Genomic DNA, 20,240 nt, shown 5'->3' with positions numbered 1-20,240 from the left:
TAGGATGAGACAATACCCTGAAATAAAATCAGAATCGTCGTGAAGCACCCGTGCACAAAAGTATCGACGCGCGGCCCTGGTATACATTGGACAGACCCTCGGTTGAATTTTCCCTATCATATCTCTAATATAAAATGGGAATCAATGACTTAAGTGATGAAGTCGCGTAAAACAATATTTGGTGCGCTGCCCGGCGTAAAGTACGGACATAAAGTCGGCTTTGCCGTAGCAGACTTTGAGCGGGGTTTTTTTTATACTTTTTCTGATGAACGTGTTACTAAAATCTGAAAAATTTCTAAAAGAATCCCTCGGGAAGTTATTAATTCATCGTCTAGAAAAATAAAATCTGGTACTTACGGCTAATTTTATACTTGAAAAACGTTTTATAATCATTTTTTTTACCATTTTCATAAAATATTTTAATGGCAAGGTCCTATTTTTATTTATCTTAAATATATAAATAAATTACATCCGTAGGGACCCCTCTAGAAACATTTGAGATTTATGTAATTCGTTCATCAGAAATAATTAAAATGTGAGTATTACTTATAATATGTCTCCTTAATGAACATCATTCCTATTTCCTACCGAATAATAACAATACATCCCTGAAACAGTTAAAAGTTTTTACTATCTTAATAAAACAAATTTCATTTTATAAGTTAATCTCTATTTAGATTTCAAGAAAGTAATTAGAAGCAATTCCTTCCATAATAAAAAAATCGCAGAGTAGGAATGCTTCGAAAATTGTAAAAACACGTCTGGCTCTGTTATTTACGACATTTACCCAAAGATTTTTGCTGAAAACTCATGTTTTACTAAATATATTTACAAGCAGTCGCTTAAGCCTTTTCTTTAATTATAATTTATATATATAAATATTTAAATATTAGCGCACTCCCTCTAACATTCGCATATACAAATATCTCCCTTTTAAACCATATTCAGCAATCTTCTTCATTTTGATCGCCGACTACGGATCCTGAAGTGGCTTTGATACTGTGAATATTCTGGTTAGGAAATTTAAATTATAAAAAACGGAATTTGGAGGTTTGTTTGCGTCCTTGAGGAAGTATTTCATAAAAAATTACGCTGTATAAGATTTCCAAATAATATTAATAATGCATTTTTATCATAAATCTATGATAATATGAGATATTCTTTAAGATACGTGATTTATTTGAATACCTGAAAAAAATTTTTTTTTTATAAATTATAACTCTTGCCTTGGTGCAAAGTTTACCTTTTTTCCAATTTTTTGCCTTTCATTAAAGGATTTATTAATAAAGAAAATAAAATAATAAATAACATTTTTATTCCTACTCCATTGACTAGGAATAAAAATCTTCACGAGTCTTCACGCGGGTTTCTCCTTCAATTTTTATCAGGTTCGGTGTCATTAGAGATTTCAATGATAGTAAGTTAACGTTAATCACCTAAACAATTTACCCAAATAATTATAAACACATGGTTACTACTGGAAATCACATTTTGTATTTATGTTAAATTATATTTAGTTTTCAATATATAATTTATCTGTTTTTTCAAAGAATTATAATCCATAAAATTATTTAGTTTTCACTGTGTTTTTATAATCTGTTTCATAGAGAATTATAATCTAAAAAATAATTATTTAAAAATGTTATTATCTGGTTTTTTAGAGTATTATAATGTACAAAATTGTTCACTGTATTTTTATTATCTGTTTTCTTAAAGAATTATAATCTATAAAATACAAACTTAGCGCCCAAGTAACACGCTACTTTTTATAAAAGCATTAAAATCATTTCAACTAATAAGAATTAAGAAAAAATAAGTGGTATTTCTTATTAATACTTAAAAAAAACATCAATGATGCCAAATGGTCGAACGACGAGAGCAATGTCGCGCCAAATCATCAAAGTTGGCCACTGTGCGGCGCCTAGATCGAGTAAAATTTAAGCGCCATCTCAAAACCAGCAGACGCCAAGGGTTTAGTTGTAGTGGGTAGTAGGTAGGTGATAACTGTATTAAATAATATTTTAATGATTTGTATGTTTGTGAAGCGCCGTTTTATGAAAAATAATCACAATATGTTCGTTGTTAGGTTTTGTCTGGGCCTTGGCAATTCGGTACCTGGAGCGGATTGCTCCAATTGAGCTGACTGCAGCCATCGATATATCAACTCTAGATACTGCTTGTCTTACAAATTTAGTAGAATAAATTAACCCAACAATGTGTTATATCATAATGAAACTCCCCGTCTAATTCCATCGAAGTCATAATATATAGGATTACATATTTGCTCCCTGTAACAACAGGTAAAAAGCAATATGTCTGGGTTTTTTTTTTACTGCGAGATAATAATGGGTATGGGGATAATGGATTTTTGCAACAAATATTTTTTTGCTTCTGTGTCATTTTTAACATCCACACGCCCTTTTTAGACTTTGTTGGTCGATGACTGCAGCAATGTTTGCACAATTATAAAATGTTTCACTGAAAAAAAAATTATTCACCTAACTAATTCCGTAGGTACATGTTTCAATAGGCTTTTTGAATTATAAATGTGAAAAGTTTTGTGAGTATAATGTTTTGATCTGACATACTTTTTGCGTCATATATTATTATGTAGGCACCTACCAACCTACAGCACAGTACAATAGTACTGCCCGATAAATATTAAAGTTGTCGAGCGGCATCGGATTTGGAACAAATTATTATATTTTTTAATTATATATGTATTTCAATGAGTGCTTGGAGGTCAATGATCTATGGTCAGTGGCGTATGAACATATAACATTAACCCACTGTTAGCCTCACGGCACGAAAACAGCGCTAATATCACGTCATTTATAAGTTATAACAATCATAAACCGCGAATAAAATAAGAAACAAATCATTGAAAAAGTCTTTTAGAATAACCAGTAAGTTAAAAATTACATGAATTTGACGGAACCGCATTACAACAAATTAATAATTCAATATAAATAGGTTTTTAACGTATCTGGCTTTCACTTATCAAAGTATTTAATGTGAGTACAGCACCAGAGTCCCAACTGCTCTCAATCGTCTAGAGCAGAGATGGGCAAACTTTTTAAGGAAAGGGCCAGATAAAATAAAAAATTATCCAGGCGGGCCGGAAAAAAAATTTAATAAAATATTTTTTTATAAGTGATAGAAGTACTTTATTTTTTAATTTTTACATCATGCATAATATTGAGTACATTATATGCTAAAATGGTAAAAAAGTAACAAAAATTGATTATTCTTTAGAAGAGTATGAAGGCGTATGTGACAGATGAAACTGTGGCTGAGCTTCTAAAAGTTTATCATAATCTGATAACAACTGGGATGAGCTGATTCGCAGTAGTGAAGCTAAATGGTAGTCAGTCAATGGTAGCGCCCGATTCGTCCCGAACTTAGCCGAGCAACACACGCATTGCACTTCACATCGCCATGCATTCGCCATGCTACCGATCTGCAAAGCGCGAGGTTGTGTGCAAACTAATATTAGATGCAATAATACCGTACTTAAAACACAATGAGAAGGAAACCGTTAAGTATTCTATTCTATCTACGTAGAAAATACATTTTGTTCAATTTGTAAATTGTGGTAGGGTTATTCAAAACAATGTCGCGGGCCGGATTGACTAGCCTGGCGGGCCGGACTTGGCCCGCGGGCCGTACTTTGCCCATCACTGGTCTAGAGCCAGTCTACGGCATCCAACTGGTGTATGCTGTGAGGCTGAAGGTAGTGGGAATAGGTGGTTATTCAGATCTGGTCACCAAACACGGCTAAAGCCATTTCAAACAACATTTCTATTCTCAACGGTGGTCTTTCACCAGAGTGATGCTGAGAGCAAATATGCTATGTATTATTTTTAATGATTTAGTAATGAAACACACAAATTAATTAAATTTAATTTACTTTGAATTGAACCCGCGATCTCCGGAACGCTAGTTGAGAGCCTTACCCCTCGACCATGGAGGACGTCACTGGCCATTATTAAAGGGGAGGGGAATTTATAAAATGTATAATAATATTTAATTTCATATATTTCAAAATAATATTTATTTATTATACATGGTTTTCCAATAAGAGGTGTTATTTTGAATAGCCCGCTATTTCGGTAGATGTTACTTTTGAAGCTGTCATTTTTAACATTTGACAAGTAGAAACTACGCCATTAATAAAAATGGAACGATACACGCTTCAACAACGCATTGAAATTATTAAAATTCACTATTATTAATTATTAGAATTCCATCGAAAAATCATCTTGTGTGATTAGGCCCATTTCCACCTCGGTGGCTTCGTTATCAAGCAAAATTGTCGCATCTGGGGCTCGGAAAACCCAAGAGTTATTCTTGAAAAACCTCTCTATCTTCAACGTGATACTGTTTGGTGCGGTTTATGGTCCGGCGGAGTCATTGGACCTTACTTTTTCGAAAATCAGGCTGGAGCAACAGTTACGGTGAATGGATTGCGCTATCGAGAGATGATTAATGATTTTTTATGGCCGGAATTGGATGGTATTGATCTGGACAGCGTTTACTTTCAACAAGACGGCGCTACGTGCCACACAAGCAACGAAACCATTGATCTTTTACGGGAAAAGTTTCTTTGAATATCAAAATAACACCTCTTATTGGAAAACCCTACTATACACCTCTAAGGACTTATATATTCTTATAATATTATGTTATGTATAATTGGAGACAAGTTAGGATTTTGTAATTGAGTGGTGGAAATTTAAGATAAGAATGAATGAATAATAAGATGATATTTAATTATTGAAGACAATATTGGCGATTCCTAAACGAAAATCTGAACCAAAAAAATCAGTAAAAGATACGGCCACATCTAGCACTCGAACCCAGGACCCTTCCCTTGCCGGGGCACCGCCGGGGCATTGCTAATATTGTCTTCAATAATTAAATATTACAATTTGAGGTTTTACTCATTAAGTTATTCCAAAAAATAAAATATTCATCCTAGACTTGCAGAAAAGTCAATAGATGTCGCACATTAAAATAAAATAAGATATGTTTATCTAAGACACTGTCTAGATTCCATTTAGTTCTTGTTGAATCTTACGATCATACATAATGATAGCTGCAAATAAAAATGCTGACAATGTTGTTCTTATTCGAAGTCTGATACAGCCAAATATGACCGAAGGAGATAGGGTCCAATTAGCTCTGTTGGTAGAGCGTGCCCAGCAAGGAAATGATCCTGGGTTCGAGTCCTAGATATGACCGTATCTTTTTCTGATTTCTCTATTTCAGATTTTCGTTTAGGAATCGCTAATATTGTCTTCAATAATTAAATATTACAATTTGAGGTTTTACTCATTAAGTTATTCAAAAAAAAGATGATATTTATTGAATGAATTTAAAAAAAATATATTTGCTTACAAATTAGGTCGAGTGAGGTATCTTTTACAGTGTTTTCATTCAGGTTGAATCGAATGCGATCACTCCAAAGCCGATAGTATCAATATTTGGTGAAATAAGACATGTTTTTGTAAAGTATATTGTAGAGGAGTTAATTAAAAATATATATTGGCACCAACTTTTTGATGGATAGTACAGGGTTTTCCCATCATCATCTCTCGATAGCGATATCAATCATCTCTCGATAGCGCAATCAATTCACCATAACTATTGCTCCAGCCTCATTTTCGAAAAAGTAAGGTCCAATGACTCCACCGGACCATAAACCGCACCAAACAGTCACATGTTGAGGATAGAGAGGCTTTTCAACAATAACTCTTGGGTTTTCCGAGCCTCAGATGCTACAATTTTGCTTGTTGACGAAGCCACCGAGGTGGAAATGGGCTTCATCACTCAAGATGATTTGCATTTGATTCACTCAAGTGAATTTTAATAATTTAAATGCATTATTGAAGCGTGTATCGTTCCATTTTTATTAATGGCGTAGTTTCTACTTGTCAAATGTCAAAAAATGACAGCTTCAAAAGTAACATCTAATGAAATAGCGGGCTATTCAAAATAACACCTCTTATTGGAAAACCCTGTAGAATAGATAGATAGATTTGTCAACAAATAGCGAAAGGATTTCTGACAAAATTATCTTTACAGTATATAAAATAAATTATCTATCTGCGCCACAATCTATCTCCTAGTCAGTCTAGTAGTCATTTGGTTCAGGTCCTAGCCATAGTTTGACATATAGATATTACATTCTTAGGTTTAAAAAAAAAACATTATTATGGTAGAACTTCCGATGCGACGTTTCACAGCAAAATCAAACTTTGATTAGCGGGTAAAATGAATAAATTATTTTTCCGGATTATTTCCCGCGCTTTTGAAGCCTTTTCACAATGACGCCAATCCCAGATAAAAGTACACGAAGGTAATTTAATATATTTAGCATTATGCAGTCATCGTATAGCCAGAACCAGGTAATTAGGGTATTATGGAATGACTGGAGATGTGCATCTGGTAAATTAGTGCAAATCGAATTGCATCTGAAAAGAATCCATCGCGCCTGTTAATCCATACTTCCTCTTTCCGTTTGTAATGGACCTGTTTGGGGTAAAGGAACGTAAAGATTTTTTTTTTATATAAATTAAAATACGTTCAGAGAATAGGGAGAAACGAACAGACTATGGACATCTCTGGGACATCCTAGAAGCTTTATTATAGAAAGCTACGTCGGTAATAGGTGTTAACCACGTAATAATTGAAAAGAGGCGTGATGGAGCTCAACGAATCAGATCATTCCCAAAATCAATTAAATAATTTTTCGCCAATCACGGAGACTAAGGGCGGTCTAAAGACACGAAACACTCTAGGTTGATTTACTGTTGAGCTAACCTTGGGATCCGGTCTCACGATGCGTGTAAGGGCACTTGGAGAACGACGATAAATTTGCATTCTAAGGTAGAAACGAAGCGATACCCAACCATCGATAACGAAACAGGGGGGTGACGGTTTGGTGAAAGAAGATGGTTTTTTAGAATGTTTTGGTCCAGAAGACATATTACGAGCTGATCCTCGTAGAGAGAATTGTTTACGATCGCTGAAGTTCTGAGTGTTATTTCAAGTGTTGACAATGGACACGAATTTTAACTTAAGATAGGACGTTTGGCCGAAATTGCCTAATTATATTAACACGGGGGAGATGCAAGTTGGGTAATTAAGAAAAGACATAAAAGTTAATGGGTCACGAAGTCTTTGATTAACGATCAAAATTTTACGACCTTTTTGCGCGTAAACAAAGTTACGAGGATAATATATTGAAATTCCTAGATAAAGCGAGAAAGGAGTATATGGGTTGGGCTAAAACTAGACGCAAAAAACTGTAAAAACAGGGATGTACTGGGCGTAGATCGCCGAAAAGAAAGGACCGGAAATCGAAAAGAAACCCGAAAAGTAGTTTAGCTCATGATGGAAGGGGTTTCGACGACTCGGGTAGTGGACAGCGTTGGGTTACGAAAGATTACCAGAAGATATGCGGCGGATATCACGAAAAGAGTCAAAACAGGTAGGCGAAATTATAAAAACGTGTCGAATCAAATTTTGGAACGAATGCCTACGTATGTCATCACCGAGAGGAAGGTATATGTGTCCTGGGATCACCCACGGATCGTGTAGACACCAATCAAATGCTAGAAGGCAGCACACAAGGAAGGATACTGGATTGCGCAAGCGCTGGACATAATAGGTGAAAAGCTTCCGTTAGTTGGGATAATTTATCGATTATATTATCGATATCAATAGCGAATTTCTCGGAAAGATTTCAAAAACAACGATATAGAAATGAGCTACACCTAGTCTATAGGCCGGAAATCAACCAATATTACAGACACAACACGTGTACGAGGAAAAATAATCAAATAATTTTGCGCAATAATCTACATCGCCGAAAATCATGTACGAGAGGGCGCCCGAAAGTCAGGTCACCGAGTACGCGCCTGTACCCGTCTCGGCAGAGGGTAGGTGTCTACCTCAACTCGGCAGGCGTTAACCAAAAACCCTGAAACGGGGTGATGCAATTCTAAACTTAACGGGAAGTGAAACCTCGGATTCATAAAGGCGAAAGTCGCACAAATTTTAAGTCGATTTATTCGAAAAAACATTATTAAATAGCGTTGTTTGGAGGAAATCGGGGCTTTTTCGTTTTAACTTGGTTGGAGTCGGGCTTCGATAACTTAACGTCGCGACAGTTTGGTGTGCTATCTTTAAACTAAACTGATAGAGTTTTAAATATAGTGAAGTTGTGGTTTTAATATTAATTGAAATAATTGAAGTGTTTTAAAATTTAATTAGATTCAACCAAAAAAAAAGGGTAAACTCATAATTAGACGATACTAAATTCACGGGTTGGAGCCTCTTGGTTTGGACTAATATAGAACGATGAAACTCAACTGCAGTAATGTTTAATAATAACGCGTGTGCCATTAGAGGAGGAAAAAGTAGAGAACCATAATAATTATCAAATGACCCTGACGAAAACGGCTAAGACAAAGTTCTAAAATTTTTGTGAAATTGAAGAGACAGCGTACATTAATCAAAAAATAATAATAAAAATCGTGTAGAAACGCGGCGAATGAATTTACTCGGAGAGTAGAATTTAATAAGAGCTAAATACATCATTCGTAAATCACATGTGGACCTTCTGGTCAAAATTAATAATAATTAATTTCCAATATATAAAACGTAGAGTAAATTGCTCATTTGAATTGGGGGTATAGACAGTGTTTTCCTTGCGAACCCGGGAAGGATTTTAACGGTCTACACGATATAAGAATTGAGTGAAAAAAATCGAAGTGAACGTGGCAGATAATATATGAAAGGTTCTAGGGAGGGGAAGGGGGTTTTGGGTAGATCTCGGCAAATACTTACTTAGATACTCTAAAATAGTCGATAGGGAGAGATATCTAGACTAGGTACAGTGGAGGCCAACAAATACCTATGCATGTCAACTATCAACTTACGGTTAGGGAGGAAGAGATATTCTATTGAAAGAAATGATCCGCTTAAACATTCCGAAATCTAGTATTCGGTAATTTATGTGCTATCTACGGGGCGGCGTATGAAAATAGAAATTTTAGCTAGAAAAATTAGATAAAATATGGTTATAGTTCCTACTGGCGAGTAGACGGGTGACATAGATAATCGATTTCGAATTTAATACGAACCCTTAACGGCTTAGGGGCTTCTACATCCTACCTACAGCCCCTGGACGTGGATTAATGTACATGTCGTCGATATCCCGACTGGACTGGTAATATTACGATTTTGGGTGAGTGATCTTGCATGAATATATATTTCCAGAACGTTAAAATTGCGACGAAGATGGGGCTGCAACTGATAAAATAGTATCACATTTAGAACTGTTTGCTTGCTTCTAACAGCTGTGTTTAGCACGAGGCCAATGACCCACTTATTTGTAAGCAGTTAGTGGCGACACACGACCCAAAAGGAAAAAAAAGGGACCCCATAAATCACTCGACGTCCGTGCCTGACGACAAAAGTCGTACATTCTACCGAGTTGGCAGCCGCGCAGAGGCACCTCGAATCAACATGGAAGCGACTAGCTGCAACCAACTCATGCTCAAAACAAATAAAAAAATAAAATTAATAATATTTGTATAACCTTATATGTTCACTAACAAATTCCTAAATACCTTTGGCCTCGGCTTAGAACTCACCGTTGGAGTATGTTGTCCGTAAGCTGTCTTGGGAAAGCACACAACTTCCTCGGCTCAGAAGATTTTCTACTTTCCTCATCACGCGATTTCGGGGCGTCAACGTTGTATGGAGAATCACGAAGAGTTCGGGAGGTCATCCCTTTTCGCGGAGCCGGGTCGGATGAGAGGACACGAGAAGGCAGTATGAAAATTAATGTCAAGTTGGAATGTTTGGGCCTTGGTTCGCTGCGAAGGCGTTTAATTGAACGGGCTCCAAGTCTTTCAAAATCGCGTGGAGGGGACGTCGGCGTGATGAATGAGGGTTCAAAATCGGAGGACGAACACATACTAAAGCGGGGTTTACCCGGAGGTTGATGCAACTCGACTGGAAAACCCTCGAGATCCTTTGCAGCAACCTTCGTGAGGTGGATAGTAGGCCTGGCGGCTAGTGGACGTTGAAAGCCTCACCAGAACAAACCTATTTGAAACATGCACGCGTTTAGCATCATGATAAGGGACGCAATGAAAATTCCCCTTTTACAGTCAGTAAAGTAGTCCGTTGGAGGAAGCGGGGCGGGGTGATTTGGGATATTCCAACAGGTGCATTATCTCTCCCTCTGACGTGAGCGGTCCGGAGGTGTCAAGGCGACTATAAGAAGAAGTTAGACCAGACCTCGGGGAAAGCCAGACACGTATTGGTTCTTGGGGTTTTGCATTTGGAAGAATAGCGACCATTTCATTTGGGGCAGTGAGGTGCCGACCCAGTTTGCAAAAAAAAACCTTTTTTTCTCGTCATTTAATCCGTTCCCATCTCCTTTTCTCTCGTTTCCACTTCCATCCGCAACACCCAAAGTTTACTAACCACAGCTAAATCCATTTATCTAGTTTCAGTACATCGTTACAGAGGTCGACGAGAGAGTCCCAGTACTTATGCGGAAACAACACACTATTCAACGAAGGGTTTAATAGCCCGTACACAAGAGGGGGGGGGGTACGGTTCTATGTCACAATCTAGAATTTATAAACACGGGGACATTAGGTAAGGGCGGGGATACAAGGAAATTGTAAAGATATGATATAAGCTGTTAGGTCGATTAGTAATAGGGTCCAGTATTCGAAAGTTAGGTGAGACACGTACTCGTTCCTTGTAGAACTCGCTGAGGGTCGATGGACGTTTTCCCCACGCTTTGGCTAAAAAGAACCGGGAGTTACCACAGAAAGGAGACATTAAATACCTACCACCCCATAGCGGGGGGGGCTTCGAATTAACAAATCACACAACGTGAAGTTAAGGGATTTATTGTAGATCAACCCCAAAGCGAAGGCCTTATTTTACTGTGTGTAATATCGCAGGGGCGGGGGATGTTCAGAGTTAGCTAGGCTCAGCACGATATCATTTTGCAAAAGCGAACTGAACGCTGGGGATAAAGAGGTATAAAAACCTCATTCAAGCGAGTTAGGACAATTAGGAGGTCGAGTCAACACATTTGGTGCCTTGAGAACCAGGAGCCGAGAGTTTTACAAGTTGGGGTGGCTTCATTGACCTTATAAGCGATAGAGGTACGAGTATGGTGTCTCAAGAAAAAAAAACATGTCAGGAGCGAATAGAAAAAAAATAGGTCGAAACGAATGTGGGTCAGTTGTAAAATAGTCTAGACAGGTGAACAAAAATTAAGCTGGACGCACTGTTAGACTCTAGTGTCACTTATGATTTAATTACTTACGATGGAGACGGCGAGGCGCCGGACAATAGTGGAAAAAAAAAAGGTTACCTACTCTTACGTATCTACAGCCGGTGGTAGATTTATCGCTCTGAACACGGCAGGGATGTCGGTCGGCTGTTTGTTGGGACTCGTGTGGCGCCGTTTTGGGTAAAGTCGCCTCAGGCGCGCCGTACAAATGAATAAAGAGAATTAATACACAATACGGTAGTTAGTAATGAATAATATAAATTGAGTACTTTCACGAGACTAATAATAAAAGGGAAAGGTTACACAGTTAAGTGGAAAGAAAAAAAAACGTAAGCTGATGTTAATCAACATTTCATGAGAAAAAAAAAGAGAAAATAAATAAATAGACAAGTTAATTACGGAATCTTTATTTGAGTGGAGATTTGTATTAGTTGATATTGCGAAATGTACGCCAACCTTCGATAAGGAAAAAATATACAAATCAGTTAAATGATCATAATTTGAGAAGGGCTCGCATTTAGATGGTGAAACGTAAAGCATCTGACTAGTATTTTGTAGACCGCTTGAAAAAAAAAAATAATATGAAATGAATATTATTCAAACATTTTAAATGCCTTACGAAAGTGGGTAAAAACCGTACTAATATCGGTTTGTCGTTTCGAAGAGACCTATCGATGGTCACTTGAAAATTATTGCAAGCTAAAAGGAACTAATAGACCTTTTCATGATTTACAACGGTCGGGTCATAAATCTTAGAAAGAAAAAAATATCCACCGAGCATTTGCGAGACGATTTGTAGTACATAAAAACGGTTTGTTATCTTTGGATAGCGTGATATTAAGGGGAAACCTAACCGGTGAACATTTTGAAGGAAACAGCTTCGAAAATACAAGCTTTCATACAAAAGGGATCCGTCTATCCTCTTAATATAGAGTTAAACTTCGCAATGGGTGGTGATAACAGATAACAGATAATGTATGAGCTTTTGTACGACGTAGTTTGGAAACGTTATGCGTGCAGACATCGGTAGTCTCGGAATGTGTATATTACAAAATGGTCGGTAGACAACGGTTTTTCGATACCTAGCAAGCAATATAAAGAGGGAGAAAGTGTGAGATGGTAATAATAATAAGGTAAACCGAAGACTAGTGAGATTTGACTTGGTTACGAATCGGGACAGCCGGGATAGTGAGAGAGGGGAGATAATAATTATTTTGTTATGTTTTCGTAAAGGTTTAAATTAAACGTAGTGAGTACAAGCAGGGATACAATACGTTTGCGTACCACGACGAGTTCATTGAACCTACAGTGAACATTACCGGTGATTACTATCAAATACTTAAGTTCGTTACGTAACGGATGTTTTTCGGTGAAATAAATGCAGTGTTCTTGTGAAGTGAATAGTTACAACCATTGGATATAATCTAACTTAATATTTGAATAAAGTGAAAACAGTGATATTGTGAGAAAAACTACAGCGTGAAATAGTGACTAAATTCTGTGAATAAGAATAAATAAATCCGTTTCAATTAGTTCAACAAGTAAACAAAACACGTTCGGTACAATACGAATATTAAAACAAAAGATAGGTAGTCTCGCAAAGCTACTACTTGGATGACTTAGTCATATATTTGTGCGGAAATTTCGATGAACATCTAGGACACGTAAGTGCAGTTTTAGGGAGGTTGCGTGTCCAATTCAATAAACCAGATTTAATCCAATTCAAGTTTTATCAAGGCTTATTGATAACCGGCCACACATACGGATTATTATTTATTAAAGAAAACGAAAAAATTATAGTCACGCGAGAATTCAAAAAAAAAACAGGAAAAAAAAACCCACATGCAAAATAGCTACGCGTTTTAAATAGATTCATGTTGCGTGCATACCATCATGGAAAAAAAAACAATACAACCGAGACTTCAGTCAGGTACCCATAGAACTTTGCTTCGACCCTTTGGGGGTGCAACAAAAACTTAGCCATAAATGTGTAGTTAAGAGGAAACACGTCTACTGACGAAGCGCCTAGAATATAAAGCAAAGTTACGAGTTTTGTGACAAATGAAACCGTGTTTCGTCTTAATGAAATCACGAGTGGTAGGAGGCGGCAGATTTATGAATGGCATTGTGCCTTACGTTTTGTTTAAAGGCATTTGAGTTAAGACACGTACAGGGGCGAACTTCGTGGGAAGCAGATAAGCCAAAAATTAACGGAAGATTGGAAAGAAAAAAAAAAGGAAAAGACCCATTCTAGAATTTATTTTGCATTTAGGGAAAATAGGAACATCTCCTCTTAGGGAGGTAAGGGGTACGCAACCTTTGGAGTACGAAAAAAAAAAATTTGAAAAGGAAGGAAAATGAGTAATCTAAAACTATTGTTAGTAATGATTTCACCAACTAAACACCAAAACGTGTTTATCCGCTGTAATCCTTACTAAAGGGAGGCTGTAATGGACCTGTTTGGGGTAAAGGAACGTAAAGATTTTTTTTTTATATAAATTAAAATACGTTCAGAGAATAGGGAGAAACGAACAGACTATGGACATCTCTGGGACATCCTAGAAGCTTTATTATAGAAAGCTACGTCGGTAATAGGTGTTAACCACGTAATAATTGAAAAGAGGCGTGATGGAGCTCAACGAATCAGATCATTCCCAAAATCAATTAAATAATTTTTCGCCAATCACGGAGACTAAGGGCGGTCTAAAGACACGAAACACTCTAGGTTGATTTACTGTTGAGCTAACCTTGGGATCCGGTCTCACGATGCGTGTAAGGGCACTTGGAGAACGACGATAAATTTGCATTCTAAGGTAGAAACGAAGCGATACCCAACCATCGATAACGAAACAGGGGGGTGACGGTTTGGTGAAAGAAGATGGTTTTTTAGAATGTTTTGGTCCAGAAGACATATTACGAGCTGATCCTCGTAGAGAGAATTGTTTACGATCGCTGAAGTTCTGAGTGTTATTTCAAGTGTTGACAATGGACACGAATTTTAACTTAAGATAGGACGTTTGGCCGAAATTGCCTAATTATATTAACACGGGGGAGATGCAAGTTGGGTAATTAAGAAAAGACATAAAAGTTAATGGGTCACGAAGTCTTTGATTAACGATCAAAATTTTACGACCTTTTTGCGCGTAAACAAAGTTACGAGGATAATATATTGAAATTCCTAGATAAAGCGAGAAAGGAGTATATGGGTTGGGCTAAAACTAGACGCAAAAAACTGTAAAAACAGGGATGTACTGGGCGTAGATCGCCGAAAAGAAAGGACCGGAAATCGAAAAGAAACCCGAAAAGTAGTTTAGCTCATGATGGAAGGGGTTTCGACGACTCGGGTAGTGGACAGCGTTGGGTTACGAAAGATTACCAGAAGATATGCGGCGGATATCACGAAAAGAGTCAAAACAGGTAGGCGAAATTATAAAAACGTGTCGAATCAAATTTTGGAACGAATGCCTACGTATGTCATCACCGAGAGGAAGGTATATGTGTCCTGGGATCACCCACGGATCGTGTAGACACCAATCAAATGCTAGAAGGCAGCACACAAGGAAGGATACTGGATTGCGCAAGCGCTGGACATAATAGGTGAAAAGCTTCCGTTAGTTGGGATAATTTATCGATTATATTATCGATATCAATAGCGAATTTCTCGGAAAGATTTCAAAAACAACGATATAGAAATGAGCTACACCTAGTCTATAGGCCGGAAATCAACCAATATTACAGACACAACACGTGTACGAGGAAAAATAATCAAATAATTTTGCGCAATAATCTACATCGCCGAAAATCATGTACGAGAGGGCGCCCGAAAGTCAGGTCACCGAGTACGCGCCTGTACCCGTCTCGGCAGAGGGTAGGTGTCTACCTCAACTCGGCAGGCGTTAACCAAAAACCCTGAAACGGGGTGATGCAATTCTAAACTTAACGGGAAGTGAAACCTCGGATTCATAAAGGCGAAAGTCGCACAAATTTTAAGTCGATTTATTCGAAAAAACATTATTAAATAGCGTTGTTTGGAGGAAATCGGGGCTTTTTCGTTTTAACTTGGTTGGAGTCGGGCTTCGATAACTTAACGTCGCGACAGTTTGGTGTGCTATCTTTAAACTAAACTGATAGAGTTTTAAATATAGTGAAGTTGTGGTTTTAATATTAATTGAAATAATTGAAGTGTTTTAAAATTTAATTAGATTCAACCAAAAAAAAAGGGTAAACTCATAATTAGACGATACTAAATTCACGGGTTGGAGCCTCTTGGTTTGGACTAATATAGAACGATGAAACTCAACTGCAGTAATGTTTAATAATAACGCGTGTGCCATTAGAGGAGGAAAAAGTAGAGAACCATAATAATTATCAAATGACCCTGACGAAAACGGCTAAGACAAAGTTCTAAAATTTTTGTGAAATTGAAGAGACAGCGTACATTAATCAAAAAATAATAATAAAAATCGTGTAGAAACGCGGCGAATGAATTTACTCGGAGAGTAGAATTTAATAAGAGCTAAATACATCATTCGTAAATCACATGTGGACCTTCTGGTCAAAATTAATAATAATTAATTTCCAATATATAAAACGTAGAGTAAATTGCTCATTTGAATTGGGGGTATAGACAGTGTTTTCCTTGCGAACCCGGGAAGGATTTTAACGGTCTACACGATATAAGAATTGAGTGAAAAAAATCGAAGTGAACGTGGCAGATAATATATGAAAGGTTCTAGGGAGGGGAAGGGGGTTTTGGGTAGATCTCGGCAAATACTTACTTAGATACTCTAAAATAGTCGATAGGGAGAGATATCTAGACTAGGTACAGTGGAGGCCAACAAATACCTATGCATGTCAACTATCAACTTACGGTTAGGGAGGAAGAGATATTCTATTGAAAGAAATGATCCGCTTAAACATTCCGAAATCTAGTATTCGGTAATTTATGTGCTATCTACGGGGCGGCGTATGAAAATAGAAATTTTAGCTAGAAAAATTAGATAAAATATGGTTATAGTTCCTACTGGCGAGTAGACGGGTGACATAGATAATCGATTTCGAATTTAATACGAACCCTTAACGGCTTAGGGGCTTCTACATCCTACCTACAGCCCCTGGACGTGGATTAATGTACATGTCGTCGATATCCCGACTGGACTGGTAATATTACGATTTTGGGTGAGTGATCTTGCATGAATATATATTTCCAGAACGTTAAAATTGCGACGAAGATGGGGCTGCAACTGATAAAATAGTATCACATTTAGAACTGTTTGCTTGCTTCTAACAGCTGTGTTTAGCACGAGGCCAATGACCCACTTATTTGTAAGCAGTTAGTGGCGACACACGACCCAAAAGGAAAAAAAAGGGACCCCATAAATCACTCGACGTCCGTGCCTGACGACAAAAGTCGTACATTCTACCGAGTTGGCAGCCGCGCAGAGGCACCTCGAATCAACATGGAAGCGACTAGCTGCAACCAACTCATGCTCAAAACAAATAAAAAAATAAAATTAATAATATTTGTATAACCTTATATGTTCACTAACAAATTCCTAAATACCTTTGGCCTCGGCTTAGAACTCACCGTTGGAGTATGTTGTCCGTAAGCTGTCTTGGGAAAGCACACAACTTCCTCGGCTCAGAAGATTTTCTACTTTCCTCATCACGCGATTTCGGGGCGTCAACGTTGTATGGAGAATCACGAAGAGTTCGGGAGGTCATCCCTTTTCGCGGAGCCGGGTCGGATGAGAGGACACGAGAAGGCAGTATGAAAATTAATGTCAAGTTGGAATGTTTGGGCCTTGGTTCGCTGCGAAGGCGTTTAATTGAACGGGCTCCAAGTCTTTCAAAATCGCGTGGAGGGGACGTCGGCGTGATGAATGAGGGTTCAAAATCGGAGGACGAACACATACTAAAGCGGGGTTTACCCGGAGGTTGATGCAACTCGACTGGAAAACCCTCGAGATCCTTTGCAGCAACCTTCGTGAGGTGGATAGTAGGCCTGGCGGCTAGTGGACGTTGAAAGCCTCACCAGAACAAACCTATTTGAAACATGCACGCGTTTAGCATCATGATAAGGGACGCAATGAAAATTCCCCTTTTACAGTCAGTAAAGTAGTCCGTTGGAGGAAGCGGGGCGGGGTGATTTGGGATATTCCAACAGGTGCATTATCTCTCCCTCTGACGTGAGCGGTCCGGAGGTGTCAAGGCGACTATAAGAAGAAGTTAGACCAGACCTCGGGGAAAGCCAGACACGTATTGGTTCTTGGGGTTTTGCATTTGGAAGAATAGCGACCATTTCATTTGGGGCAGTGAGGTGCCGACCCAGTTTGCAAAAAAAAACCTTTTTTTCTCGTCATTTAATCCGTTCCCATCTCCTTTTCTCTCGTTTCCACTTCCATCCGCAACACCCAAAGTTTACTAACCACAGCTAAATCCATTTATCTAGTTTCAGTACATCGTTACAGAGGTCGACGAGAGAGTCCCAGTACTTATGCGGAAACAACACACTATTCAACGAAGGGTTTAATAGCCCGTACACAAGAGGGGGGGGGGGTACGGTTCTATGTCACAATCTAGAATTTATAAACACGGGGACATTAGGTAAGGGCGGGGATACAAGGAAATTGTAAAGATATGATATAAGCTGTTAGGTCGATTAGTAATAGGGTCCAGTATTCGAAAGTTAGGTGAGACACGTACTCGTTCCTTGTAGAACTCGCTGAGGGTCGATGGACGTTTTCCCCACGCTTTGGCTAAAAAGAACCGGGAGTTACCACAGAAAGGAGACATTAAATACCTACCACCCCATAGCGGGGGGGGCTTCGAATTAACAAATCACACAACGTGAAGTTAAGGGATTTATTGTAGATCAACCCCAAAGCGAAGGCCTTATTTTACTGTGTGTAATATCGCAGGGGCGGGGGATGTTCAGAGTTAGCTAGGCTCAGCACGATATCATTTTGCAAAAGCGAACTGAACGCTGGGGATAAAGAGGTATAAAAACCTCATTCAAGCGAGTTAGGACAATTAGGAGGTCGAGTCAACACACGTTGAATCAAATTACATTGGCGGTGGGTGAAAAATCTACATTAAAATCGAAAGAGAACAGAAGTCGCCTACAGCTGACATGGGCTGACGACCTAGAGAGAGCTGCGTGATTTTGAAGTTATGCATGTATTATAAAATCATAATATACGTTTAATATTATACGGATGGAACATAATTTTGAAGTTCGATGCAGTCAGAATCCTACTAGTTAGAACGAAACTTCGCATCGAACCCGGAATTTGGTCATTTGAAGATTCCATTGAAAACGATTTGAAATTTTCACTCAATATCACAAATAATTCAATTGAGGAAACTAGAGATGATGGGTGTGAGGGGTGTCCCACTCGCATGGTTTAATGAGTACCTCTCGGAAAGAACGATAATAAATAAAGAAACTCGCAAAAAAAAAATCATTCGGAGTACCCCAAGGCAGTAAGCTTGGACCAATACTTATTCTTGCTTATATAAGCGAATTATGCCAAATAGACCTTGAAAACGGAAAAAAATTATATCATTTGCCGTTGATACAGTTTTACATTACGATGATACAGAGGATATAAAATCAAAATCTGAAACAGGTCTAGTAAGAGTATCAAAGTGGCTAGAATGCAACCTCGTAACATTAAATGCAAAAGAACAAATTCATTGTTTTTAATAAACAAAAGAGACAGAGATTTTCTATAAACAACAAGAGACTGCCTAGCAGTGACATGAAAATAAAAGTACATGTAAATGATACTTGTACCCTCAGGAGCACAAATACCACATCCATGCGCATGCCAAGACCTTGAAAAGGTGGAATTAGTAAAATATCTGGAATCTTTTATAGACGACTCTTTAACCCGGAGAGCGCACATTAAAAATATGGCCAAACGAATAGGAAAACTGATATTCTTCCTGAAAGATATACGAAAAATTGTTGAAAAGAAAGTAATTATAATTGTGTACTACGAATTGTGCCATTTAATTATTAGATATGTGTGCCATACTAAGCTGGGCTGTGCAGCGAAAACCATTCTACGTAGATCAATTAGCTAAGGCGCAAAAAGCTGTAGTAAGAGTCATGGGTAAAAAACCTTACATGTATCCATAGACAGCCTTATTCAAGCAAACAAAATTATTGGATGTAAGGCAGATCTATAAACACGCACTTATAATGTATTATACGAACAACCTTAAGCTTCACAGTCTTATGGATCACAGTCACACGACAAGACTAAGAGCAGAACAAAGAGTGATAGTACAAATAAATTAGTACATCGTTTGGTTACGCTTTACGCTATTTAGTGTGTGTAAAAAATTCTGACTTAAGTGAATGTTTAAGTTGGGAAGGTTATTAATAATAATAAATTGATCATTTTTGTTGCACTGTTTTTGCGAAAAGGCACCTCGAGGGCGCTATATTAATAATCTAATGTATTTTAAGTTTTTGTGTATGTTTATTGTTAATCAATAACAATACTAACGTAAAATATTTTTATTGATGAAATGATACATACTACACGATACTCACATTATATGTTTTTATTGTTGAAATGATACGTACTACACAATACTCACATAATATATATTTTTTAATGAAATGATACATACTACACAATACTGATGTAATATGTTACTATAAATTATATGTTATTTAGATTCGTACGCCATTGAACACGCTGAATAGACACCTCAATAAATCAACAATACCCTTCAAATGCACAATAAAACGAATCAGATTGCCAAACGGATAGTGTCCATTCGCTGTTCTGTTCAGCAACTTTTCTGGAAATAATAATTATAATATAACTTTACGTGCTTCGCATATTTAATAAGTGTCGTTATTTTTATGCGACTTGCTACCCAACCT

Source organism: Hesperophylax consimilis, chromosome 18 (assembly GCF_061612785.1).
Source record: "Hesperophylax consimilis isolate HC1 chromosome 18, BYU_Hcon_1.0, whole genome shotgun sequence".
In the NCBI taxonomy this organism is placed as follows: domain Eukaryota; kingdom Metazoa; phylum Arthropoda; class Insecta; order Trichoptera; family Limnephilidae; genus Hesperophylax; species Hesperophylax consimilis.
This window is presented reverse-complemented; position numbering follows the sequence as displayed.